Source organism: Giraffa tippelskirchi, chromosome 7 (assembly GCF_054371585.1).
Source record: "Giraffa tippelskirchi isolate mGirTip1 chromosome 7, T2T-mGirTip1v1.2.pri, whole genome shotgun sequence".
Lineage (NCBI taxonomy): Eukaryota > Metazoa > Chordata > Mammalia > Artiodactyla > Giraffidae > Giraffa > Giraffa tippelskirchi.
Window position 1 is genome coordinate 49940860 of NC_137281.1, and position 27903 is coordinate 49968762.

General features: G+C 50.6%; 1 protein-coding gene across 12 annotated transcripts in view; it reads left to right on the top strand.

Moving 5' to 3' along the window:
- MEAK7 (MTOR associated protein MEAK7) overlaps nucleotides 1–27903 on the top strand; it is a 77260-nt gene that overhangs the window by 13725 nt on the left and 35632 nt on the right. For 2 of the 12 annotated variants that reach the window (XM_081511514.1, XM_081511512.1), the window contains exon 1: nucleotides 9135–9293. The exons of 9 other annotated variants lie outside the window; for them this stretch is intronic. The gene's annotated coding sequence lies outside the window, so the exon portion shown is untranslated. Of the gene's footprint in view, nucleotides 1–9134; nucleotides 9294–27903 lie in introns of those variants that run through there. One more of the 12 variants, XM_081511508.1, reaches the window with a different exon arrangement.

Here is a 27903-nt window from a genome sequence, read left to right on the forward strand (position 1 = left end):
CTCAGCCTCAATAACCTCTCAGCTCGAGACCTGCGTGTCCCTCTCTCTTCCTTGTCTGAGTTCTGTTGATTCCAACTAGGAAAGCCTCCTGCATCTTATCCTGCCCCCAGCCCACTTCAGTTCCTCCTCTGACCTGGACAGCACCCCAGAGGGCTCTCTGGGCAGGGGGCTGAGGGCGGGGAAGGGGGCTGAGTGCCAGGGAGGCAGCAGGGAGGGGTGGGGACTCTGGTTGCCAGGCGAGGCCATGCCCTGGTAAAGAGGACACCCTCACCCACTCTGTGTGGTTGCATGTTCCCAGATCTGATTTTTCAAAAGAAGCCCCAGGTCTGGATATTTATGTAAGAAGGCTTGGCATCTCATTCTGAGAGCAAGTTCTCCTTGTTCTGGACAACCTGGGAGAAGCAGGGGCGGTGGGAGCCTGGAGCCATCTCGCCCTGCAGGCGACTCCTCTGCCAAAATGAGGGTGTGGGGACAGCGGGTCCCAGGTTGCCAAAGGCTTGAAAAGCCCCAGGCAGGCACCCCAGTCTCATCTCCAGGTCCTGCTCCCTGCTGCCAGGCCCTTTAAGGATTCTGGAACATTCTCTTCAGCTGCCCCTGTGACTGTGGCTGTTTCCATAGCAGTACCAAGTATCTGCAGAGCATCTGCAGAGCAGGGGGCTTTCCTGGGGCAGGTACCCCACCCCGTGTGACAGGGGGATGTCTGCTGGGTGGGGGTGTACGGGTGGGTTTCTGAGCAGATGTTGTGGGAGGGCTCCGACCTGCCCAGCCTGCTAAATTGTGCTGAGATGGCCTTGGGGGTGGGGCTGTTACTGGGCTGAAAGAAAGAAACCTCAGGCTTTGGGAGCAGGCTGGGGCCACACCAGCTGTCAGGGAGCGGGGTTGGGATGGGGTGGGGGCAGGGGATGCTGGCTCTAAGAGCCGGCTGGGGCCTTAAAACCTGGCTCCTGCTTGCAAGTTTTTCTAAAAGGCTCTTATTGGGAGTGCCCTGCTGGCCCAGGGGTTAGGATCCAGGACTTTCCCTGCTGGGCCTGGGTTCAGTTCCTGGTTAGGGAACCGAGATCCCACAAGCCATGTGTGGAATGGCCAAAAAAGAAAAAAAAGAAGGCTCTTCTTGACAATAGTCATTAGGCCCCAGGGTCTGCTGTCACTTAAGATCTCAGGTTTCGTTTCCACATGGGAGGGCATTGGCTCTGGCTTCCTGCAGAGCCCACTGCCTAAAACCTCTGTGTGATGAGAAATTGGCAGGGTAGATTCGGAAGTGGGAGCAAGAACCCCTCCCTTGAAGGAAGACCCAAAAGGGCCTGCTGTGTGACAAGCCTCTTTCTTCTCATCTTGGCGGGATGCAATACTATTAAACCATTTTACAGATGTGGAACTTGAGGCTCAGAGAGGGCAAGATACTTGCCTAAGGTCACAGAGCTAGGAAGTGGTGTGGCTGGCATTTGAACCCAGTCTGTTGGCCCAAAAGTCCATCCGTTGCTCCCCCCTCCCTCCTTCCTTCCCTCTCTCTTTTTCCTTTCCTTCCTCCCTCCCTCCTTCCCCATCATCTCTAGAACCATCCATCCCTTGACCTTTTATATTCCAAGTTGGATATTCCTCCAACCTCCAAGCTGCCACCATCCTTTGTGTGGACCATCGCCACAGTCTCCTGACTCCCTTGCCTGGTTTTCAAGATCTAAGTCAGATCACATCCTTCCCCTGCTCAGATCAGATGCTCTATGGGTCCCTCTTCACACAGAGCAAAACCCGAAATGGTCACAACAGCACCAAGGCCAAATATGACTGGGACTCTGACGTCTTGCTGACCTCATCACCTGCCCCCGCACCACCACATCTGTCCCAGGCACACTGGCCTTCTCACTGGGCTTCAGGCTCACTTGGCACAGTCAGCCTCAGGGCCTTTGCCTGACTCCCTCCCCTCCCTGTGCCTGGAGCTTGTTTACCCTGACATCCTTGTGCCTATTCCCTCTTTCACAGCGCTCTCTGGCCAGCATCACCTCATCAGAGAGGCTCGCCCCGACCTCTGTTCTAAAGCAGCCCCTGGACCTGTTTTACTTTTCTTCAGAGCGCTAATCACCACCTGCGCCAGAAGGAATCTATCTCTACATCCCTGTTTGTCTGTATCCCTATCTATATCTTCATCTGTATCTACAACTCTTTCTACATCTGTGTCTCTATGCCTATCTACCTGGAATTCTAGCTATGTGGATAAGTAGCTTAGGGGGTTTAAAAGATGCCTACAGTTCTGTGACCTTGTTTCACTTTGTTCCACCTTATTTCACCTCATTTTGGTGTCCTTGATTGAGGTCAGACCCGTGATTCTCAACCACTGGCAGCTTCGCCCCCTAGGACACAGTTGACTGGAGACAGTTTTGATGCTCTCAGCTGGAAGGGTAGGGGGTGTTCCATGGCATCCAGTGGGTCCAGGCCTGGACTGTCTGCTCCTTCCCTTCTACTTTCCCAGCACCTAGGAGGACGCCTGGGCTGCAGTGGGTGCTCAGGGAGCACCTAGAAGGATGCCGGGGCCGCAGCGGGTGACTGGTGGATGGGGTTACTGTCTTTGCCCTGAAGTCTCAGCATTGTGCTGGAAGGAATGTGGGAAACCTTTCAGAGCTTGTGTTGATGAGGCTTTTGTGACATAAAAGCTGGGGATGGTTGAGATGGTTTGTATGTCCGCTTCTTCAAAGATCAGCCTGATGACTTTACTAGTTATTTGTACTGAAGTCAAAACAGTCTTTAACATACCTGAAAGGAGAGGGTGAGGGATGCAGGGGTAGGGGCTCCAGGTCAGGGGGGAGAGGGCGCAGGTGCTCTCTATAACAAATGTCCTCCTCAGGGACCCTTGGCAGACACAACCCACTCTTGGGGACCCCTGGCAATGACCACCCCCATCCTGACATCCCCAAATGCTCTGGGAGTCCCTGGAAATCTACCCTAAGGATCGAACAGGACAGCTATTTAATTATTCATGATTCACATTTTATTTCAGTTCAAAAAAGGAAAAAGTTATTTCCAGGAGTCAGAGTCACGGGGCCCTCAGGTTCCCCTCTTACGCACGGCTCCTGAGCTCTGGTTTCGGGGTGATTTCAGCCCTGGGATGACCTGGGCCCCTTGGCCTTCAGGTGCCAGGTGTTGACCCAATGTCCCCATCCGCCATGAGCTGGGAATGGGAGCCCGGCCCCGGGGGTGGGGTCGCGCAGCCAGCAGTGATGGAGCCGGCACTTGAAAGGCTGTGTGTCTGACCCCCAAGCCTGTACTTTCTCACATGAAATCAGGTTCCCTTCACCCAGGGGGGCTTTGAGAATCAACACACCCACCAAAGTAAGAGAAGTCAAAATGCCCAAAGCATCTGCTCCACCCCAAGCGTCGCTGAGAGGGGCCCTCGGCAGAGAAGAGAGGGTCGGGAGCGGCAGTCCTGACTCTGACTCTGGTTCTACCGGGGACGAGCTGTGTGGCCCTGGGGCAGTCCTTCTGCTTCCATGGCTCTCAGTGTCCCCAGGGTTCGGTCAGTCTTCCCCAGGCAATTCACGTGGTGATTTAGGGACACCCAGAGGAACAGTCGTTCACGTTAGTCACCATGTCAGGATCAGAATGTACACATGCAGGACTTCCTGGTGGCTCAGTGGTAAAGAATCCACCTGCCAGTGTAGGAAACACAGTTCGAGCCCTCGTCTGGGAAGATCCCACTTGCTGCGGAACAACTAAACCCATGGGCCCCAACTACTGAAGCCTGCGTGCTCCAGAGCCCTGGAGCCACAGGTACTGAGCCCATGTGCCTAGAGCCTGTGCTCCGCGACAAGAGGAGCCACTGCAACAAGAAGCTGGCACACCACCACTAGAGAGCAACCCCTGCTACAACGCGCAACAACAAAGTCCCTGCACAGCCAAAAATAGATAAAATTTTTTAAAAATGTGCAGTGCAGAGAGCTAACAAGTCCCCCAGGACTTCTGACACTTGGGCATGCAAAGAACCCCCTGGAGGGCATGTTAAAGATCCCCAGGCCCACCCCTAGCATTTCTGATCCAGTGGGTCTGGGTGGGACCCAAGAATCTTGAAATTCTTGAAGGCCTCACGTGGTGCCCATGCTGCTCTCATGGGACCGGAACCAGTGTTGACTGCATGCATACCTCGGATGTGCTGGGCGGGTCGTGGTTGTTCACTGTGTCTGTTACATGAAGAGGACTGTCTGTCCATGGAGGCTCAGAGAGGCTAAGAGTAGAGAAATCACAGAGAAATCTGGAAATCGACCTCCGGACTCTCTGATCTCAAATTCCTCCCCATCGACTGTGCTATCACAGGGCCTCTCAGTCAGCTGAAAGCTTTGTGAGACAAACTGCCAACTCATCTATTCATGTAACAAATAGTTATTGTGCTTATACTATGTGCCAGGCTTGGTGCTGGGTGCTGGGCTGGCAGAAGCCAACGACACAGAGGCAGAGAGTATAAGAAAATAAAATAGGTAAATACTCTGCATCATTGCAGTTACTGCCACGAAGGAAAGAAGCAAGAGAAGGGAGGAGGTACTAAGGGTGGAGCTGTGGATGGGAGAGGTGCCAGAGCCCTTTTCAACAGAGAGATCCTAAAAATACTCCTTTGAATGATACAGTTTAAGCTGAAATCAGAAGGCTGCAGAGGCATGGCCCAGGGAAGATCTGGGCATGTTGGGGAGAATAGTGGTTGATGCAAAAGAGCCTCCTAAAACGTTAAGATCTTAATCCTTGAAATCTGCAAACATTACTTCATGAGGGCCAAAGGGACTCTGTGGGTGAGATTAAGATCCTTGACATGGGGCGCATGACCCTGGACTATCCAGGTGCGCCTATATAATCACATACGTTCCTCTCAGAGGGAGGGAGATGGATCTTTGATCACAGAAGAGGTGTGGTGAAGGGAGCAAAAGATTGGAGCCACGCAGCCTGGAGCCAAGGAGTGTGAGCGCCTCTGGGGGGTATGAGCGGCAAGGCATGGATTCTCCCCTGGGGCCTCCAGGAGGAACCCCTCTGCTGACATCTTGATTTTCGCCAAGTGAGACTCATCTCAGAACTCTGACCTACTGAACTGTAACAGGATCATTTGCAATGTTTGAAGCCCCTGCCTTTGTAGTGATTTGTTATAACATCGAGCAGTCAGGGATTAACCTTGCCTGATTTGATTCGTTCTGGGAGTCACCTTTGTGGTTATATCCTGGAATATCCTGCCCAAAAGTGTTTACCTGGAGCCACACTGAATGGTCTGTGCCGACAATGTGACTTCCAGGGGGACCTTGGACTCAGCTTCTGGAGAGGTTGCAGGTTGAAATCAATCTAGTGTGTGGTCAGCCAAGTCCATGTACCTGAACCCCGATAAAAACTCTGGACGTCAAGGCTGGGTGAACTGCTTTGCTTGGCAGTATTTCCGAGCATGTGGTCACATCTGTGCTGGGAGAAGTAAGTGCTGTCCACCCGATTCCCTTGGGAGGGGCAGTGGGGTACTTGTGCCTGGTCATGTCTGGTCTCTCCTGGACTCTGCCCTTTGCTGAACACTGCAGCAAATTGTAACCACAAGTAAAATGGCTTTTCTGAATTCTGTGAGTCCTGAATTATGAAACTGAAAGGTGATTTGGGGGACTCCCACATGCAGTTGGTGTCAGAAGTGAGGTGGTCTTGGGATTCCCAAGCTTTGCACGCAGCAGTGGGAACCCACTACAAATGCAGGATCTCCTGGTAGGAAAGTCACGTGATACACTGGGAGCTTCACTAAAGCTACTATAGCTGGGTTATAAAGAAGGATAGGGGAGGTCTGCCAGCCATGGAGACACAGGGACAGTTTCTCCATCACCAATCATGGTGGCGGTTTGTCCACACTCCGACGTCTGCTTTGAGTGTGGTCTAGCTGTCCACACTTGACATCTAGCTGTGTCCCCTGCTGGAGATTCATAATGTTGGCCTCCAGAGTTGGGCTGTAAAACCTTCACTTCTCTGCCTGGCTCTCTCCCTGAGATCCGGAATCTGTTCTGGGATGCTCCGTGGGTTCCTCTTAGATCTCTGCTTCTGCACTGGCCATGGGGAGATGTTTACTCTGAGTCAGTTCAGAAGCTTGCCATCAGGCATGCTCACTGAAGATGAATCTGGCTCATCCTGGTGTGGATACATCAGCCTCTTGTGTCCCAGGGTAGCATGAGCCTGGGTGCCTAGGAATCAGTCCCCCAGGGTGCTGACAGCCTCATTACAGGACTGCTCGGGGTCCTGCTGGTTGGGGTAGATTGAGACACCAGGAATGCCAACGGGGTGCACACCATTGGGTCAGTACCACATTTGGGTAAGAAATGAATGAGACTGTGTAGATATATTTAAAGTAGATAATACTTTCCAGGCATTACAGGATGGTTTTCCTAAAGGACTAGAAGAAAAGATTATATATCTTTCTTTTAGGCCCTAATTTATTATTTATCTTGCTGTATGTTTTACACGAGCAGACTTAATTTCTGTACTCTAAGGCCAGGATTGGCAGACTACAGCCTTGAGCCACAGGCAGCCACACCCATTCATTTACTGTTGTCTATGGTTGGTTTTTGGGTTTCCCTGGTGGCTCAGCAGTAAAAAAAAAAAAATCTGCCTGCAATGCAGAAGATGCAGGAGACGTGGGTTTGATCCCTGGGTCAGTAAAATGCCCTGGAGTGGGAAATGGTAACCCACTCCAGTGTTCTTGCCTGGAGAATCCCATGGACAGAGGAGCCTGGTGGACTATAGTCCATGGGGTTGCAAAGAGCCGGACACCACTGAGCGACTGAGCACCCAGGCACCCCATGCAGACAGTGCTATGAGTAGTCCTGCCTTACCGGGCTCATTCTTATAACACCCTTTGGGGTGAGTGGTGATTATCCCCATTTCACAGATGAGGATACTGAGGTTCAGAGGGGTAATAAGGGACACAAATGCAACTAGAATCCAGGTTTGACTCCAAAGCCCTGCTCTTAGACCACGATGTGCTGCCTCTCGCACAGCAGGAAAGCTTCACAAACCCTGAGGATCTGTGATTTGTTCAAAAATGGTTTTTGAGTGTCCCTGCTGCTGGACTCTGTGCTGGAGACCTTGTGGTTGGTTTAGTTTGGGTTCCCAAACCAAGAGAACCCAAGGCAAGGATTCAAGTGCAAGGGGTTTATTTAGGTGGCCTTGGATAGCGATCAGGAGAGTGGGATGAGACAGGGAGTGGAAGGAGCCAGTGACGGGAGGGGTTGTGACCGTCATAGGCCACCTGCAGGATGCACCCCAGTGTCTTCCCACGCAGGCTCAGGCATTGGCTCAGGGTTGCCTTCACTCTGTCTGGTGGGCCAGCTTTACAGGTGGATAAAGTGGGTCCTAGCCAAAGAAAGCGGCCAGAGAAACGCAGGTGTTGGTGGTCAAGGATGGGGGGGACATCACATGATAAAGGCCAATGGGAGTCAGGGGCTGGAGTGGCAAAAGAAATGGGAGGCATGTCATTAACATGTGATGGGAAAGAATCTGCCTGCAATGCAGGGGGCCTGGGTTTGATACTTGGGCCAGGAAGAGTCCCTGGAGAGGGGAATGGTTACCCACTCCAGTATTCTTGTCTGGAGAATTCCATGATCAGAGGCATCTGGTGGGTTATAGTCCATGGTATCGCAAAGAGTTGGACAGGACTAAGTGACTAACACTTTCACTTTTTTCCCCAATATAGCATTAACAAGGTCCCAAACTATGATTCTGGGGCCAGAGGGACCAAAAGTGAGCAAATGGTCTGGGTGGGGACCAGGGTGACCAGCCGCCTCCATTTGTCCCAGGACGGTCCAGGTTTAAAACTGGAAGGTCCATGTCCCAAGCAATTCACTGCCCCCCTCCCCATGGGGACTAGGGGGCTGTGCAGAGCAGGTGCCTCCTCCAAAGTGACAGCCCCACCTAGCTCAGCAAACTTCACCATGTTGGGACTGTGGATCAGTTCTGCCAGATCATCATAATATTTCAAGAAGAGTCGAAAAGCTAGATTTTGTGTGAAATTTCTCAATTTCAATGGTTTGGAATTAATCCACATTTTAAAAGCTCTAGGTTGTCTAGGGAGTGATGGGGACAGCTTCCTTCATAAGTGGTCACAGGTCATGGCTTTGGTGAGCAAGGGGCATCTAGGGGGCAGAACCCAAGGCAGGGCTCTCTGCCCTTTGTTCCTCCAGGCAGTCTGTGAGGGGGATGAGGGCTGCCTGTGGGTGCCCACGACGAGCCTATGGGTGAGGATGGTCCTCCCTGGGTCTACAGAGCCCCATGGGAAGGGAGCTGAGTACTTCTGAGTCCAGTCCCTCATTTCACAAAAGAGGTACAGAGACTGAGAATGTCCTCCAGGGTCCCATAGCAAACTGCTGACCACAGTCCACCCATCCCGACATCTGTTTGCCCCCACCTTCTTCCGCCCCACACTCCTTCCAAGATCTCTATCACAGGGTCTCAGATTGTTCCTGAACATAAGCACCTTGAACAAGTAACAAAATCTCCTGGCAAATTGGAGGGGCCACAAGGACCCAGCTGCTCTTGAGGTTTTATTAGAGATACCTGCCCAATTAAAGGAAGCTGCTGGTTGACTTTTCAAAACGAAGAAGCTAATGAAACAAGATCTTCAGAAGGAAGGATAAATCTGCCCTTTCCTAGTTTATTTTTCAAAAATCTTATTTTGAAGAGAAGCCAGATCTCCTCTGATGTTGCTTTAACATATAATTATTTTAATGACAGAACTTTGCGCTTCTACACAGCCTAGACCATTAGTTCTGAACCCTTTCAAATACAAGCCCCCTGCCTCAGGCAAGTGTAGAAAGTGTGAGTGCAGGTGTTGGAGCTGTTGGGAGCCATCTGGGCGAGCTTAACAGGAAATGAAGGGAATTTATTGGAAGTGACCAAGGGCAGCAGTGCCTCAGGAGAGAGGCGGAACCAGATGCATCCCTTCTCCATCCTCTCACTGCCAATCTACTTACTCTCCTCTGCCCACGTGGCCTATAGCTGCCCCCAGCGCCTAAAATTATGAATTGCAAATCCAAGACACAATATGGTAAGCATATGTTCAGGGGAAGAACCTGATTGGCCCAGATGGAATCACTCCTGGTCCAATCACCTACGAGTGATTGAGCAGCTGACTTACAAGGTGCAAATACGGCGGCCGGGTTGGTGCCCGGAGGGGCTGGGGGCCAGCTTCGCGGGGATCTGCAGTGTGTGGGTAAGCTCCAGGACAGAGCCTCCTACCCATGCCTTCCATCACGTAGTGATACAGAAAATGCCTAAGGACAAAAAGCCATTGCAGACTTAAGACGCCAATGGTAAGGGAGCACGTGTTTTATTCCTTAAAACTTCGTTGACATGAATTTGTGGAAGAGCAAATATACTTTGGAGGCATTTTAAAATTCTGTTCCCTAGTGGATTGCGGACTCCTTGTCAGGACTCCACCCACAGCCTGAAGTTTAGGAATGAAGGCCTCGGGGAGCTTCTTGGGTAAGGATAATGAAACCTTTGCTGATACCCTATCAGCCTTTCTCCCCCAGGGGTGCCCCACCTGTTGGGCTCAGGAAAGAGCGCCTCCTGTTGGCTTTTTAGAAGGTCCCTCTGAGCCGGAACAATCCCCACCAAGCCGAGGGGCATGCAGAGGACCTGCCTGGGTGTTTTCTCTGCATCCTGAACCAAGTGAGGAACCAGGAAGGGGTGTGAGGAAGGAAGGAGCCAGAGGCTCAACACTGGGGTTATCAGCTAATCACTAACCTCCTCCTTCACTCTGGTAACTCACTCCATTCATGTATTCATTCCTGAGAGTATTGACTGATGAGAAAACAGGCTGTCATGAGGCTGAGAGTCCACTCTGATGTGGGGGTGTGAGAGCCCAGGAGCCCAGGGCAGGAACCTACCAGAGAGGAGAGGGCATTTGAGTTAGCCTTAAAATTAGGTGCATTCATTCATCCGGTCGCCAAATACTTACCGAGTTCATCCTTGTGCGGACAGTATCCTAGATGCTGGGGACACACCAGGGAGATAAACACCAAGGTCCAGCCCTTGTTACAGGCCAAGGGATTGGTTCCAGCTGGTAGGGATGAGGGCAAAGCCAGGTGGCAGCCTTTGACCCATAATACTTGTAAGCCTAGGGCTTCCCAGGTGGCTCAGTCGGTAAAGAGATTGTCTGCAAGGCAGGAGACCTGGGTCAGGAAGATCCCCTGGAGAAGGAAATGGCAAACCACTCCAGTAATCTTGCCTGGGAAATCCCATGGACAGAGGCCAGGCTACAGTCCACAGGGTCACAGCAGTCAGACACGACTTAGTGACTAAACCACCGCTTGTAAGCCAGCAAAGGGCTCACGTGCCTGAGGCACAGAAAACCAAACCCTGGCATCGAGAGTCTGTAGCAGAGTAAGGTTTATTTATTGCAGAACGCCCAGCAAGGGACTGGAGATGAGCCTCAGATCCAGTGAGACTTGGTGTTTGAATTGGGTGTGTTTTAAGGTCAAGGATCAAAGAAGCTGGGGTTAATTATCATCTTGTGGCATTTCATCACAACAAACTGTGGAAAATTCTTAAAGAGATGGGAATGCCAGACCATGTGACCTGCCTCCCGAGAAATCTGTATGCAGGTCAAGAAGCAACAGTTAGAACAGGACATGGAACAACAGACTGGTTCCAAATCGGGAAAGGAGTACATCAAAGCTATATATTGTCACCCTACTTATTTAACTTATATAGAGTACATCATGAGAAATGCTGGGGTGGATGAAGCACAAGCTGGAATCAAGATTGCTGGGAGAAATGTCAATAACCTCAGATATGCAGATGACACCACCCTTATGACAGAAAGTGAACTAAAGGGTCTCTTGATGAAAGTGAAAGAAGAGAGTGAAAAAGTTGGCTTAAAACTCAACATTCAGAAAACTGAGATCATGGCATGTGGTCCCATCACTTCATGGCAAATAGATGGGGAAACAATGGAAACAGTGAGAGACTTTATTTTTGGGGGCTCCAAAATCACTGCAAATGGTGACTGGAGCCATGAAATTAAAAGATGCTTACTCCTTGGAAGAAAAGTTATGACCAACCTAGACAGCATATTAAAAGCAGAGACATTACTTTGCCAACAAAGGTCCATCTAGTCAAAGCTATGGTTTTTCCAGTAGTCATATATGGATGTGAGAGTTGGACTATAAAGAAAGCTGAGCACCAAAGAATCGATGCTTTTGAACTGTGGTCTTGGAGAACACTCTTGAGAGTCCCTTGATCAGCAAGGGGATCAAACCAGTCAATCCTAAAGGAAATCAGTCCCGAATGTTCATTGGAAGGACTGATGCAGAAGCTGAAACTCCAATACTTTGGCCACCTGATGCGAAGAACTGACTCATTTGAAAAGACCCTAATGCTGGGAAAGATTGAAGGCGGGAGGAGAAGGGGACAACAGAGGATGAGATGGTTGGATGGCATCACCAACTCAACAGACATGAGTTTGAGTAAACTCCGGGAGTTGGTGATGGACAGAGAAGCCTGGCGTGCTGCAGTCCATGGGGTCGCAAAGAGTTGGACACGACTGAGCGACTAAACTGAACTGTGACGTTTCTGTGACATTTTCTTAACCATAGCTCTGGGAGTCAGGATATCTCTGGTTTATGATTCTCTGGCCAGGTGGTCTGGGGGTAGGGGATGGGGGTCCTGTGAGTTCATTTTGCCCTGGAGAAACAACCCGAGTTTGTACATTTATGATGATATCTATAGTAGCAGTTTTAGTACAGTGACGATGTTATTGACAACAGCAATCTTAGTCATCTGATTCTGGTCGATTAGTTCAGTTAGCACAGAATTAAGGTCAAAGGGGACAATAAAGGGAGTAATGTTAGATTAATCATGAATTGGTAAGGGAATTTGGTTTTAGGGGGATTCGGTTTCCTACTCAGCTGGTGAGAATTCCCAGGTCTAGGCCAGACCCCTCTTCCCCAGCTGGCATTTATTAAGCACCTACTGCCTCCCAGGCATCGTACTTAGTGGTTGACCTGACTTTCTCATTTATCTTCATGCCAGTCCTCCTCAGAGGGCACTCGTAGTTAGCCCCACTTTGCAGATGAGGGAACAGAGGCTTAGTGAAGCTAAGCCACTTGAACTCTCTTCCCACCCATGTGCCAGGAGATCTGTCCATGACTCTGTTACAATTCTCTGCCCATCCAGTGCCCTCTCTGGAGGATGAGGACCTCCCCTAACACAGGAAGTGCCCAGTGGGGTTTATGGAGGGGACCCGTGTCTTCCGTTCCCCTGGATCCCAGGTGTCTGGCCCCCACCATAGAACACTTGCTCTCTGCACCTTCCTCCAGGTGAGGACCAAGGACGGAGAGCAGCAGGGCAGTGTCCTTCAGGGGATGACAAGGACAGAGGCTTTCGTACTGGAATTTCAGGCATCAGGATGGAGAGAAGATTTTTGTTTTATTTTTTTGCCACACTGAGCGACATGCGGGATCTTAGTTCCCTAGCCAGGGATTGAACCTGAGCCCCTTGCAGAGGAAACATGGATTTTTTTTTTTAATTTATTTTTGGCTGTGCTGGGTATCTTCATTGCTGCTTGGGGTTATCTCTAGTTCCCGTGAGTGGGGGCTTCTCTCTAGTTGCGGAGCTCAGGCTTCTCATTGCAGTGGCTTCTCTTGTTGCGGAGCACAGGCTCTAGGGCATGTGGGCTTCAGTAGCTGCAGCGAGTGAGCTCAGTAGTTGCAACCCCGGGCTCTAGAGCACAAGCTTAGTGGTTGTGGCCATGGGCTTCGTTGCTCCGTGGCATGTGGGATCTTCCTAGGCCAGGGATTGAACCCGTGTCTCTTGCTTTGGGAGGCAAGATTCTTTACTGCTGAGCCACCAGGGAAGTCCTGGGGAGATTTTAAGCCCCATTTTCCTTCTCCCAGAAGTTGCCCCATGGAATTGCTGGCAATAAGTGGATACATGTTGGGGGACGATCTGACCGCAAGATTTTCCATTTCTGTGTCACAGTGATTTTTCTGGCCCACAGGACACCTGCCTGCATCGACACCCACGGGTCCCCGGATCTTGGGGTGGGTTCCTAATGCTCCAGCTCCCAGCAGAGTCACCCCTCAGCTTGGGCCTCACAAGGCGCTCGGTACTCTTTCCCCAATTTTTTTTTAAAATTGAGAGAAAAATCGAGAGTTACCACACTTGAAGCACCGTCTTCTTCCAGGCAGTCAGTGAAGTGAGAATCCAGAGGATTCGGGCCGCGGGCCGCTGGCTGCTGGCCTCTGTCCTGCACTCATAGCCCAAACGCAGTGTTAACCTTGACAGCGGCATGGCCTCCTTCCAGCTCAGATGCAGTTAACCTGTCCTGCATGGGATGATGTCCTGACGGCCCAGAAACCGGGGTCCCAGCTGCCAGTCTCGCATCCGCATCTGTGTGTGACCTCAGTAGGCTGCTTCCTCTCCGAGTCTCAGCTTCCTCACCTCAGAAGTGAGAGGTTCGCAGAGTCCAGGGGCCAAGGGCTGGCTGAGGTAGTTAGTGGGGTCATGCCCAGGCTGACCGAGTGGGAATGAGGGCTCGGCTTTCTAGGGCTGTTCATTTGTCCAGAGAAACTAGAGCTTTGTATTTTGTCTCATGTTAAGATTTTACTGTATTTGCTTTTGTCATTTTGAAGTTTTTCACATTAACACACAACATTCATGCCCCGCGAGAGGTGTTCAAGTGTCCAGCTAGATGGACCTTTGAGAACTGAACACACAGTTCAGCACCCACATCAGAAGCAGAGCACACCTGCCCTGAAATCCCACCTTCCTCCCAACTCCCCCCATCACTGCCTTGGTGTCTCCCTATCCCTCACCCCCAGAGGGGGCCGCTGTCCCAACTTGTAACCCTGGACATCAGCTCTGCTGGTTTGCATAGTATCAACACTGTACATCCAGGATATACTTCCTATTTTGTTTTTAAAATGTGGACCGGTTTTAAAGTCTTTATTGAATTTGTTCCAATATTGTTTCTTTCATGTGTTGGTGTTTTTGGCTGCCAGGCAATGTGGGATTTTAGCTCCCTGACCAGGGACTGAACCTGCATCCCTGGCATTGGAAACACTGAGTCTTAACCACTGGACTGCCAGGGAAGTCCCTGACGTGCACTTCTGTGTCTGGCTTCTTTACCCCACATTATGTCTGAAATCCAGACAAGTTTGGGGCTCAGCTGAAAACGATTCACTCGCAACTTCTGTACCGTATTTCATGGTATGAATGTACCACAATCAATTGAGTCATTGTGCTGTGATGGGCATTTGGGTGGTTTTGTGTGTGAGGCTAATAATAAGAGAGCTGCTATGAACATTTTATTTTGTGCCTTTTGGGGTACAGATGAACACATTTCTATCAAATTACAGGGGTGTGTCATAGGGAGGCAGACATTCAGAGAAAGCTGAATTTGGTGTGAAATCTCCCTGCTTTATAGTGACAGAAAGCAATGAATATTTGTTTAAACAAGGATTCAGCCAAGTAAAACATTCTTCAGGCAGATTAAGCCAGCTGGCAGCCAGTTTGTAAACTATGGCTGGGTTGAACTTGACAGTCTGAATTAGCCATCATGGTCTGAGATTAGCTTCGTTGATGTTTTTGTCTTGCTTCTTAAATTTTTTTTTTTTGCTTCTTAAATTTTTATAACACCTTTCATTATAAAATAAAATTCAGGAAAAGTAGAAAAAAACTTATCCCTGAGAATTCACCCCCTAAAGCAAACATGGTAGCATCTTTGTGTACTGTTTTCTAGGGCTTTCTCCCTCCTCTGGATATATGTTTGTTTGTTTGTTTTTCTTACAAATGTGCAGGATTGCTCTGCATAAATTATATCTGCCTTTTGGACTCAGTCATAAGCATTTGCATGTTATTACATTGTGTTCCTTGGGCTTCCCAGGTGGCTTCAGTGGGTAAAGAATGCTCCTGCAATGCAGGAGACGTGGAAGACATGAGTTCGATCCCTGGGTCGGGAAGATCCCCTGGAGGAGGGCATGGCAACCCATTCTAGTCTCGAGAAGCCCATGGACAGAGGAGCCTGGCGGGCTATAGTCCAGGGGGTCGCAAAGAGATGGACACGACTGAAGCGACTTAGCACACACACACACACAGCACACAGTCTTCCTGTCCAACTGTGGTTGGTTTTAGATTCATTTAACTTTCTGAGTGGAGAGAAAATAATTCCTGTCTCTGTTTTTAGATTTATCATTACATCTGTGAATACAAGGACTGCTGCTAAGAGAGCTTTTCCTCTCTTAATAATAAGCCTTTATTCCAGGCGTATAGGAAAGTGCTTTTAAGAGCATGAAGTCTGTGGCCGCTCTACTTAGGTCCAGAATTCTAGTTATACTGATTTCCCACCGTGTGACCTCTTCAGGTCTCAGTTTGCCTTATCTGGAAAATGGGGACAGTAAACAGTGTCTGCCTCATGGTTTGTTGTGAGGATTGAATGAGGCGACACATGTCATGTGCTTAGAACAGGGTTTGGCATTTTGTAAACATATAGCAAGGTCTAGCTATTTATTTTTAGCTCTAAGAACTATTTTTTAGGTGTATTTTCCTGCATATAAAACCAACATTTGTTCATTGCAGAAACTTTAGAATACTCAGAGAGAAAGCCTCTGTGAACATGATGTATTGGGGCTTCCCTGGTGGTCCAGCGGCTAACTCTGTGCTCCCAATGCAGGGAGCTCGGGTTCTACCCCTGGTCAGAGAACTAGATCCCACATGCTGCAACTAAGACTTTGCATGCTACAACTAAGTTGCTCTGTAACACAGGGAGCCCAGCCTGGTGCTTTGTGATGACCTACAGAAGTGGGATGGAGGGAGGTGGGGGGAGGTTCAAGAGGGAGAGGATATATATATATATAATTATGACTGATACAGCAGAAACCAGCACAGCATTGTAAAGCAATTAAAAAAAAAAATCCCATGTGCCACAACTAGAAAAAAAAAGATCCTGAATGCCACAACTAAAGGTCCCACACACTGCACTCTAAGACCTGGCACAGCCAAATAAATGTGTATGAAAGTCTGTCAGTCGTGTCTGACTCTTTGCAACCCCATGGGCTATACAGTCCATGAAATTCTGCCCAGGTCAGAATACTGGAGTGGGTAGCCTTTCCCTTCTCCAAGGCATCTTCCCAACCCAGGGATCGAACCCACCAGGTCTCCCACATTGCAGGTGGGTTCTTTACCAGTTGAGCTATCAAGGAATAATTATTAAAAAAAAAAAAACCCAAAACCATTTGTGAGTATATTTTGCCAGCCCACTATCAGTGCTTATCTAACATCTGTTAGCATGTGTGTTTACTCAACATCATAACAGAGGGACTGTTTGGTAACCAGTTTTGCAGTGACCCGCAATTTCTCTGTCATTGGGAGCCGTTCTCTGTGGGCCTCTCAGGTTTCTGCATGTTTTCAGGCAGAAGCATGGACCCTCTGTTCAAGGATGTTTGTATAGTGGTGGTTAGACATGGTGCTTCCCCCTCAACAAGAGAGCAAGATTGGTTTCTGCTCCGTGTAATACAGAATCGCCCTCCAAGACAAGGTCAACAGGCTGCCTACTCCCCATAAGAGACCCTGGTGCCCGAAGCTCAGAGTTCCCCAGCAGGGGAGGACGGGCAGTGAGTGTGGCACCCTCTGGGGCCCCCTTGCGTCACCCCAGGGGACCTGGGCCAGGAAGCCCACTGCAATAAGGGGTCAAGTCCTTTGTCTCCGATCCAGGAGTCTCGGGTCTCCTCTAGGTGCACCTGTGGGCTTGCACGTTAGGTACAGTCTCTGCTCATCACAGGCCTGGCAAGCATGTCTACGGTCTTCTCCAGTGTGATCTCCAGTGGCTCTGCAGTAGTCCCTTATTTTCTTTTCCTGTCCCTCTCTGGTCCAATCTCTCATCATTGGAAATGTAGGTTATTTTAAATTTTTCACCATTTTAGCCTTTTAAACATTTTATTGAAGTATCATTGATGTACAAGGTGGTGTTAATTTCTGCTCTATGGCAGAATGGTTCAGTTATATGTATGTACACATTCTTTTTCATATTCTTTTCCATTATGATTTATCACATGATATAGAATACAGTTCCCTGTGCTTTATAGTAGGACCTTGTTGTTTAATTTTTTCACTATTTTAAACAGTGCTGCAGTGAGCTGTCTTGGAGCTGAGCTTCGCACTCATGTGACTATTTCCATATGATAAATAGAAATGACAGGATGCTGGCATTGGTGTGTCAATACGCCCATTGTAGTTTGAGGCCCAGCTGATTCTGAGCCCCTGGAATTTTCTATGTTATAGATCTTGGACTCTTTTTTAAAAAAATTTTTTTATTTAAAAAAAATGTTATTTATTTTACTTTTTGGCCATGCCTCTAGGCATCCTAGTTTCTGGACCAGGGATCGAACCCTCGCCCCCTGTAGTGGAAGGATGAAATCTTAACCACTGGAGTGCTTGGGAAGTTCCCAGATCCTGAGCTCTTGGAGGACAAGGACATCCTCATCCTTGTCCCCTAATACTGAACACATAGTAGGTTCTCATCCAGTGTTAGTTGGAGTCAAACAAGGTCCACAGATACCACCAAGAGAATGCCTCGGCACCGTATTGAATGGCCGGTTGAACACACTGGTTATCTTTCATCACCATTGTCCTCAAGAGATAGTCTCAATGTCACAAAATCATGTAAGGAGATAGAAGGCAAAGGAAACCTAGGATCTGGGGGGCTGCACTGGGGGAGGGGCCTGCGTCATCTCCTTAACCCCCTAAATCATCCCCACAGTAACGTCTGAGATCCAGCCCTGTTGTCGTCATACTCGCCATTCTTCCTTCTGTGTGGCTTCCATCACCTGGGAAGACCACGTTTGTTTAAGAATTCTACAGTTGGTGGGTGTTTGGTTATCACATTTCCATGTAGGGCTATTGTGAGCAGTGCTGCAAATAATATCCTAGCACAAGTTGTCACTCATGTAGGCGTCCCTGTTGGGTATATATAGAGGAGAGAAATTTCTTGCTGTGGTATGTCTATGTGCAACTTTAGTTGTTGTTCAGTCACTCACTTGTGACCGACTCTTTGCAACCCCATGGTCTGCAGCACACCAGGCTTCCCTGTCTCTCACTATTTCCCAGAGCTTGCTCAAACTCATGTCCATTGAGTCGATGATGCCATCCAACCATCTCATCCTCTGTCACCCCCTTTTCCTCCTGCCCTCAATCTTGCCCAGCATCCTGCTCTTTTCCAAGAGTGGGCTCTTCACATCAGGTGGTCAAAATATCGGAACTTCAGCCTCAGCATCGTCCTTCCAATGAACATTTAGGGTTGATTTTCTTTAGGATTGACTGGTTTGATCTCTTTGTTATCCAAGGGACTCGCAAGACTCTTCTCTAGCACCGCAGCTTTAGTAGCTACTCCCAAATGGTTGAAAAGTGTTTATTCCATAAATGGCTTCTTGAATCCAAGAATCAGGGTGATGTATAAACTGAAGTCATCTCTGCAGTCAGGCCTCCCAGGCAGATGGTCAAGCACTCAGACGGGCCTGGGCTTGGGATTTAGTACTTGCAGGAGGCTTCTCAAAATTCTTAATAATTTTATCTTTATGTGTGTGTTTTGTAAGTGATGTGTGATAGGATAACAGTGCATGTTCTGGGGGCTCGATGGGTCTGCCTGCCACTACCTCCCTGCTTCCTAGAATGAGTTTGAGTCACTGGCTCACTGCCCCCCTCCCCAGCCCCCCAGTTACCTCCACTGCCCTCCACCCACTCGTCCTGTGGCCATCCTCTGTCTGGGGGAGCCTGTCATTAAATAGCAAATGAAGAACACCATGACCGATTGAGACAGAGAGAAGAAGGGAAGGATGAAGAAGAGAAAAAGGTGTTTTCTTCCTTTTGAACAAGGGCTCCACGTTTTCACAGATTCCGCAGTGGCCCTGGCTGGAGTTTCTCCCTGGGGCCAGGCTCTCTGCCAAGCACTTCACACATGTGATCACACTGAGCCTCTCACGGCCCCTGTGAAATCAGCATTATTGTCGTCACCCCCTTTTGCAGACAAGGAACTGAAGACAGGGAGCAAGGAAGTAGCCTCCTGAGTGGAAGCTGGGAAGCGGGCATCGGGCAGGTTTGAAGCCTGTGGCTTCTGTTCCCAAAACCTGTGCCTGTTCCCCGCTTAGGACACCTGGCCTCCTGCAGGTCTGGACCCCCATAGGTCTGGGCCAGCTTGTCCAGGAGAAGCAGAAGAGCTTTGTAGAAAAGGGACCCTGCGTCCGCAGGCTTCAGCCAGGGCAGCAGCAGCAGAAGGCCTGGCTGGCGTTTAGGCTGGGGCTTAGTCCCCGGTGGCTGCCGGGGGGCAACGCTGTGGTGGGGGGGCAGCCTGCTGGGCCAAGAGGGCTCCGCTTCAGGGTGCGGAGCTTCATGAAATGATCATGAGGTCGCAATTCATAATGCATGAGGGGTCAGGTGGGGGACCTCGCCGGACACAGGGCCTTTGTTCCCGGAGGGGACCTCAGGAGCACTTGGCTTGTAATCATCTCAGAGAGGAAGGAAGCCAACAAGATTTATCTCCCGGAGTCTAATCAACTTCCTCTGGGGCGGCCACTATCTGTCCCACACAGAACTCAGAAGGTCCCCCTAGAGAATGCTTTCGATGAGTTACTAAGGATCAGACTTTGAAGGGCCCAAGATATATAGCTTGCTCACAGCGTCTTAGAAAATACACATTCTATTGTGTGTGTATGAGTGTAGCTTCTTTCCCAGACCAGCCATTTCCCAGATCTCTGTGTCCTTCACACTCCTGGCCTCTTCGAAGTTTTGTTTATTTATTTCAGTTTGGTTTGTTTTTAAATTGAAGGAGAAAGGAGATGACAAGAGGGGATAGGATTTGCCCCGATCAATAGCTCAGCTGGAGATGGACTTAAGATCAGAGGTCAGCCAATCAATCACCAAATGGGCTTTGAGGCACTCTGGCCTAGAGGCGAGATTCATGGGAGAGTGAGCACGGTTCTTAAGCGTGATCCCCAGGCCGAGGCAGCCTGGGGGCTGTGGACCACCTGTCCCGGGAAGTTTCAAGGCACATTTGTTTCTTGCTAACTGCTGACTCTGCTGCTTTCTGGAGGCCGTGTCGGTGGGACCCTGCCCCACCTACCACCCGCAGGCCAGAACTGGTTGCACGAGGGCTGGACGTCTGACCCATGCTGGGCCGGTCGGTGTCTCTGGCCCGTGAGGTGTCATCAGGGCTGATGCTGGAACAGAGGAGGTGGAATCTTGGGTGGGCCCAGCAGTCCTGTGTGTCTTGTTCACAGACTAAGCAGGGGTGCAGATGGGGAGTAAGAGGGGGCCAGCGGGGCCAGGGGTGGAGATAAAGAGGAAGAGACCTCCTCCTGGTTTTCCATGCCCTGTTTCCAGCGCCGTGAGACCCAACCACGTGCATGCCTTTGGCTTTCCAGTGAAGTTCCCTTTGATGATCCAGGGTTCTAGAATGGCCTTATGCAGGATCAGCCACATAACACAGGGTCTTAGTGTAAAAGGAAACCGTAGGGCCCCTTGTTCAGATGTTGTTAAGAATTTCAAGGGGACAGCAGCAGAGCAGGAACCCAAGTGTGAGGGGGTGCTTCTGAGCCGGGCCCTGTGACCGTGCAGGTTGTGGGCCCGAGGGGGCCGGCCTTGGGTTCGTGTCACCTGCCACCCAGAGAACCTTGAGCAAGACAGACAGGACCCGGCGGGAAAGGTGGCCTTCCCACCTGAACAAAAGTTGTTACAAAATTCTTCCCAGAGCTACACTGAAGAAGGCAGCCGTAGGCTGGGAAACCAGAATGGACAGAAAAAAGCCCAGGAATAAAAGGAAGACGTTCCCAGGGCCGACGTCTAGCAGGGAGCCCAGGGGTGGGCTGGGAGCTGGGAACAGACTCCTTTAAATTCCCTACCACTGGGTGATCGCAGACAGAGCCCGAGGTCCAGGGGAGGAAGGCGCTGAGGGCAGAGCCATGCAGCCCACAGACCTCACATGGGGGCCACCAGAGCACGTATCAGTGAAGAGGGGAGCCTGGACCAGATCAGAGCAAAGAGGGAGAACGTCCCCTTCGCCCAGTGCAGAGAGCGGGCCGCAAAGCACCACGGGAACCTCTCAGTGATGCAGCCGCACACCTGTCCTTTGGTGCCTGCTGCCGTGTTTAAGTAACCGAGGGGTTAACTGAATCCTCTTCTCGTTCTCCATCGTGAGTTCAAGTATTCCCATCCCATTACACCCCTAAAGGCCCATCTCCAACTGCCATCACATTTGGGGGTGAAGGCTTCACCATATGAAATTTGAGGGGACACAAACATTCAGGCAATAACATCTGGCTGTGGGTCTCACCCTTCTGACCTGGCTCTGTGGCCTGACTCGGATGCTGTTAACACATCTTCGCTGTGGAAGCTGCTCAGTTCTTCTAGGGAGTCTCTGAATGTGGGCATGGCTTGGGGACCCCCACCAGCATGGGTGTGTGTGATTTCTTGCTGTAAGTTTCTGGAAGGTAGTTATATTACTCTCGCATGGAATGAACAAATAGGCTTTAAGATTTTGTCAGACGAATGCACAGCCATGGTGGTGTTTCAGCAACAAGATCACTTTCTAAGAGCAGCATCTGCATGGATGTTTCCAGCAGCTGCTCAGCTGGGTGGCTTCCTTCCTACCCTTGGCCCTTGGCTCCGACCTCCCTCTGATGAGGAGATGGTCGGAACCCACGCCCGCCTCTCCTCCTGCCACGGCAGCCAGGAAATGACGGCGGTGTCCTGAAGCCGGGCCTCGCCCCCTGGAAGGGAACCAAATGTGCTTTGCAGCCAGAACCCAGCACTCCCAAATAGAAGAGGAGGTTGTGAGCAGCCCTGGAGGATGCTTCCAGAGACAGTACCCGGGTCCTCAGTGGCTCCAGGGGAATTCCTCTCAGAAATGCAGAGGCAGGACTGGCATTCTTTTCTGGAAACGTCACTGCTGGCATCACATTCACTGTCCTGTTTGCGCCCCTGAGTGAGAGGATCAGAGCAGAGTGACTTCAGCAGGCAGAAAGCCATTGTGTCAATAATGCAAACCCAGCAGCCCAGATTGCTCATACATTTGCAAGTCGGTAAATTTTTGTGTTTCTTTGTTCCAGTTCTGGCTTGCCTGCTGGGGCAGCTCGTTTGTCCAGAGTTTCCCAACTGGTCCCCAGGGGGCTGTGCTCACCCAGGAGATGCCCCCTATCCTGGCCCATGGAAGCCAAGGATGGTGGAGGAAGGGAGTGGGAGTGGGCCTGAGGGTCCTCTTCGAAAGGGAGCGGACAAACCCAGAGTCTGAAACGGGCAGGCGGAGTGACATAGCAGGAGAGCATAGTGGTTAGCACAAGGGCTGGGGCATCAGACGACTCGGGCTCCGGCCCCCCGCCCCAGCTTTCCACGGTCACAGTGACTGGGGCATCACAGGGCCCCTCTGAGTGTCTGTTTTGTCATCTGTAACATGGTGACCGTGGTTTCTACTTCACCCTGAGAGGCACTGAGGCTGAAATGAAATTGTGTCTATAAAGTGCAGGCGTTGGGCAAGCATTGTTAACTGCTGGCTTCCTAGGGTCATCGCGATCATATGCTGGGTGAGGGTGGGGGGGGGAGGTACTAGTCTTTATCAAAGTCAGTAATGTACCAGGAACTTTACATTTTATTCACTCCGAACAAGAATCTTGTGAAGTAGCAAAAAAAAAAAAAAAAGACTTCCCTGGTGGTCCAGTGGTCAGGACTCTCTGTTTCCACTGCAGGCGACACAGGTTCAATCCCTTCTCGGGGAACTAAGATCCCATATGCTGTGTGGAGGGGCCAAAAATAAAATTTAAAACAAGAGAAAAGAGAAGAGAGGCAGGGCAGGGCTTTTCAAAATTTAATGTGCGTACAAATTCCCTGGAGGAGCTTGTTAAAATGTGGACTCTGGAGTCTGGGGCGGGAGTGGGGGCTGGGGTTCCACGCTCCTAACAGACTCTCAGGCCACCCTGGTGTTGCTGGGCCGTGACCATACTGTCCCACAGAGTGGCCTGATCTGCTCTCTCTCCCTATTGTCCATCTCCTAAGCCCTCACCCTCCCTGACCAGGTCCCATCCTTTTGTGGCCCTTTCTCCTCTCCCTGCACTGTTGTACTATCCTCCCAGCCCTTGGGATTAAGGGATTACGTCCATTTTACAGATGGGGAGACTGAGGCCAGCTGAAGAGCTGGTGCAGGTCACACAGTGAGGGAATCGGCAGAGCTCAGCTCTTCGGCCCTCTCTGGGAGATGGTGGGTGCATCACAGAATCTGTCCGATGGATACTGGTCAAGGGGATATTTGCCCTTAAATTCAGTGAGTTTGGATCCTGTTCACGAGCCAAACCCGCTTCTCCTTTCTTTCTTTTTCCTTTTCTTTTCTCTGTTTCCTTTCTTTCCCCTGTGGCAGAGGGCAGCAGTTAAGCTCACCGATTCTGAACCAGGTGCCTGGATATAAATCCCAGGTCCGACCTCCTTCTGTGATTTCCAGAAAGTCTGTTAGCCTTTCTGTGCCTCCGTTTTCCCAGATGTAGTACTTGGCTAATGCCCAAACCTACCTCCTGGAATTGTGGAGATGATCAAATAAATCTGCCATTGAAGGGCCCAGAGCAGCACCTGGGCAGGTCGTGAGCACGATTCCTGGGCTTGGTATTATTATACTTTAAAATAACAACAAACCTATGTTTGTGCAAAGAACAGAGCTCTGCTAGAAGACTCTTTTGGTTGGTCCCTCGGTGGCCAGACCGGCAGTCTGCTCTGCTTGGTCTAGCTCTAGCCCTGGCCCTGGCCTCTCAGCTGTATGACGTTGGGCAAGTTCCTCGACCTTTCTGAGCACTGTTTCTCCCATCTGCGAAAGCAGGGCTCGTCCTCCCCACAAGATTCCTCTGAGCAGTCAGAGAAATCCTGGGTCTTCAGCAAGGGGCTGAACCTGAGGGTCTCTTCTTCAGAACCAAGGATCTACGATTCACACCATATGACTTCCGAGGTGGAATCGTGTTTCTCTGAGCCTGGAGCGAGCACCGCTGGAAAGCCCCTGGGTCGTTGATGGCTCAGCCTCAAAAGCTGCAGGCACTGTCTCTCCGTTTCCCACATTGTGGGCTGTGGAGGGGCAGGTTTGTCACCTCCACGGTAGGGTTGATAGCATCAGAAGCGAGTGTGTGAGGGGAGCTCTCAGTCCTGACCCAGGAGGCAGCTCACCCGCGGCTCTCCCAGACCTCGACCTCCACTGAGAATGTGTTGGGGCTCGGGCCTTTCTCCACTGCTCTGGGTGGCTTTCCGGAGCTGGAGGTTCCAGAAGGTCCGGGCAGCCTCTTGGACTGGCAGGGCTGGCGAGGGCGGACTGTGCTTTCCGAGGGCGATTGACATGGAGTCTCTTGACTTCTTAGCTTGGCTGGTGTGGCTGAACAAAAGAGGGAGACAGAGCCCTGTGCCGCGTGACTGCGGGGAGGCGAGGAGGGGGTTTGGGGGTGAGCAGGAGAGGGGGAACCTCCCCCAGCCTGGGGTTGAGATGCTTGTCTGCACACAAGGCTGCAAGGGCTGGGGGCAGCCTGCCCCCCTGCCCCTGTCATCACTGCCAAGGTCAGGCTAGGGCAGGGGGCTGTGAGGGTCAGGGCCAATCACTGAGGGGGACACGCCTAAGACGGGGCTCCTGAGAGTGTGGTCTGGGGACCACTGGTTGGTCAGGGGGCCTTCCTTACGTTCTTCTGGGCCGGTGCTCAGCGGTTCCCTGGACTTTCATCTTTACGTGAAGGGGTGTGTGTATGTGTGCTCAGTCATGTCTGACTCTCTGCAACCCCATGGACTGTAGCCCACCAGGCTCCTCTGTCTGTGGGATTTCCCAGGCAAGAACACTGGAGTGGGTTGCCATTTCTTTCTCCAGGGGATCTTCCTGACCCAGGGATGGAACCCATGTCTCTTGCGTCTCCTGCATTGGCAGGCAGGTTCTTTACCACTGCACCACCTGGGAATCCCAAGTAAGGGATGCTTAGCCATAACTGAAAAAATCAAGTTATTGAGTCCTTGTAATAAGTTGGTGTCCATGGGGAAAATCTTAACAAAAAGTATGCACATCTGTCTCTAATCTCCCCAGTGGGACTGATGACAGGCCTGCCTGCTGGCCCCTCTCAAATCTTTACAGCTCTGAGCAGGGAAATGGGTTATGTTTCTTTTTTGTTTCTGTATAACTTTGTTTCTTTAGTACACACATAGCATACATATTTATCACTAAAAGTACAATGATATGAAAAAGCCATGTAATCACCACCCAGACCAAGAAACAGAATATATAATGTACCCCAAACCTCGTTTACACTCCTCCTCTCCACAAGGGCTATCAACTATTTTGACTTCTGTATTACTCATTCTCTTGATTTTTAAAAATATCGTCTTTACTACTTATATCTATCTTAGTATTGCCTGCGTTAAACTTTATATAGATGGAAATAATGCAATATATTTCTTGTAAGTTGCCTTTTTCATTTGATGTTCTAAAGTGTCGGTGGGTTTGATCATTTCATTTTCACTGCTGTGTGATATTCCACTGGAGGAAAATATCACAGTTCATTTCTATTGCATTCTTTTATAAAGTTCTGCTGTGACACAGCCTTACTTATTTGTTCATGTCTGCTTCTGTGCCCTTACGGCAGAGTTGAGTAACTGTGACAGAGGCCACATAGCCTGAGAGCCTGAAATGTTTGCTTTTGTAAAAACGGGTTGTGTTTCTATCAGAAAGGGAACTGTGGAAGGATGCCTGGAAGAGGAGACAGGGTCTTTAAAAGGAGGGGAGAAAGCCTGGAAGAGAGGGGAGAGCAAGGAGTCCTGGGGAGGGATGGGGTCGCTACTGCTTGGGGTGGGGCTTTGGGAAAGAGATGAGCACAGAGGACCCTTGTTGTGTGGTGGCCATGTGCATCTCGAATCCCATTCCTGGCTGTGGGGACCCACCCCCTGCTGAGTCTTGAGCTCAATGCCAAGTTGAACTCTGTGTCAATTCAGATGCCTGGTTGGACTTAGACATTGCCAGAGACTGATCGGGTGGGACACTTGTGATAGATCAGCGGGGAGGGGGCAGGATGGGAGAGCCCCGGTGCGGGTCTGATCCCTGGGGAAAGGAGAGGGAGAAGGGAGAGGGTCGGCCCGCAGGGCAGTGAAGGTGGGGTGACAGGAGCCCCACGTGGGGCAGCAGTGGCTCTGTCTCTGGCTGGGAGCAGAGAGGCTGCCAGGTCCTCTCTTGGAGGGCGTCTCCTGCATTGGCAAGCAGATTCTTTACTGCTGAGCCAGGGTGGATGAACACCTGCCAAAGGAGTTCTTTGAAAACAAAATCCAGCTGCCTTGAAAAATCTTATCAGGTGCCTGCTTGGAATTCCCTTCCCCAGCAGCTCGCTGGCCCTTCTGCCTGAGAATGAGGCTCATTTGGCTCTGGAGGTGCCTGGGGCAGCCGGGCAGTGGCCCCTAGGGCAGGATGGGGCACCTCGTGGAGCCTCTCCTTACAGAATGATGCCCTTGGGGGTGCTGGGTGAGTGCACGTGTGCAGTCCTGCTTCCCTCGAAAGATGGTGTTGAAAACCAGCCCAGGAGGAAGTACTGCAGGTCTGGAGTAACTGAGAAACGTGAGTCTTCTACAAAGCAATGCATGTCGGGTTTTTTGCCTTTTAAAAATATCTTGTCTTTCTAAGATTTCAGTGTTAAAGTGATTTTACTTTATGAAACAGAGGTGATGATAAATGGTATTACTTTTTTTTTTTTTTGATGTCCTCATCAGTAAACAAGAAGCAGACAGCCTCGTTAGCCCCTTGGTGTTTTTAATTGGCTCCTGTAATCCACAAATCAGGAGACCTCAGGGTTTGGCCGTGGGTATAAAGGTACATGCACAAGGGTGTTAAGTGCAGCATCACACGTAGAAGCAAAAGATGGGGAGCATTCATGGGGCACTGGCTTCATCAGTTACATGTCCTCAGACAGCGGCATGTAATGAGAACAGAGGCTGGTGGGGCTCCACGATGAAGTGGAAGATGGAGAGGTATCAAAGTGCAGTTGGCCACTGGAGTGTGTGTTTAAGGGGGATGGATGGCGGCAAAGATAGATTCATAGCAAGAGTTCTGAGAAAACCCACAGCGAGCTTCTGGCCGTGGTGGCCTCTGAGGAGCAGGCCTGGGCACCACGGTGAGATTTCCTTCCTCTCTCGGACTGTTTGGAATTGTTACTGCATTCGCATATTAAGGTTTCAACCAACAAGTTAATTAACAAAGAATCTGGGAGCCAGAGTTGGAGGAGGATGTTGGTCAGGAAGGAAGTAGCTGGTTTGTGGCCAGTGATGGATTTTTCTTCTTTATGCTGATGGTTCTGAAATTCCTACTGGCTGGTACGGGTTGGAGGCTGTTAAATGTGCACAGAGCTCGGGGCTCTCATCTCGCTGAGGCTTTGTTCTCAACACTTGAGGTATGTGGGAATCTCGAGGCGGGAGCGCCTTCAAACACAGCTGGCCAGGCCCCACCCCAGAGTCTCCGAGACAGGTCTGCCTGGGGCATGAGGGTCTGAATTTCTACCAGGCTCCCAGTGATGCTGCACTGCTGGTCCAGGACTCTGTGTTGAGGACCCCTGCTTCGAGTGCTCCAGCCCTGGAGTTGGATGTTCTTTTCCCCAGATAAATTGCTGTTGTAGCGCTTGCCCACAAAGCAGTAGGCGGCCGATGGGGGATGTGCCGGCCACTGTGATGGTTAACTGAGGAGGCAGAGCAGTGATCCCAGACTGGCTGAAGCTGGGAACCCCTGGGAGCGTAACAGATACCCACACCTGAGCCTCCACCGCAGACTGGCTATGTCAGATGCTTTCAGTGTGGGCTCAGCTGGGAGGAGCTTTGAATACCGAGTGTCCTACGGCTGGTGCAGCGGAGTACCGCAAGCTGCATGGCATGAACAAGAGAAGTGTGTCCTCTCTC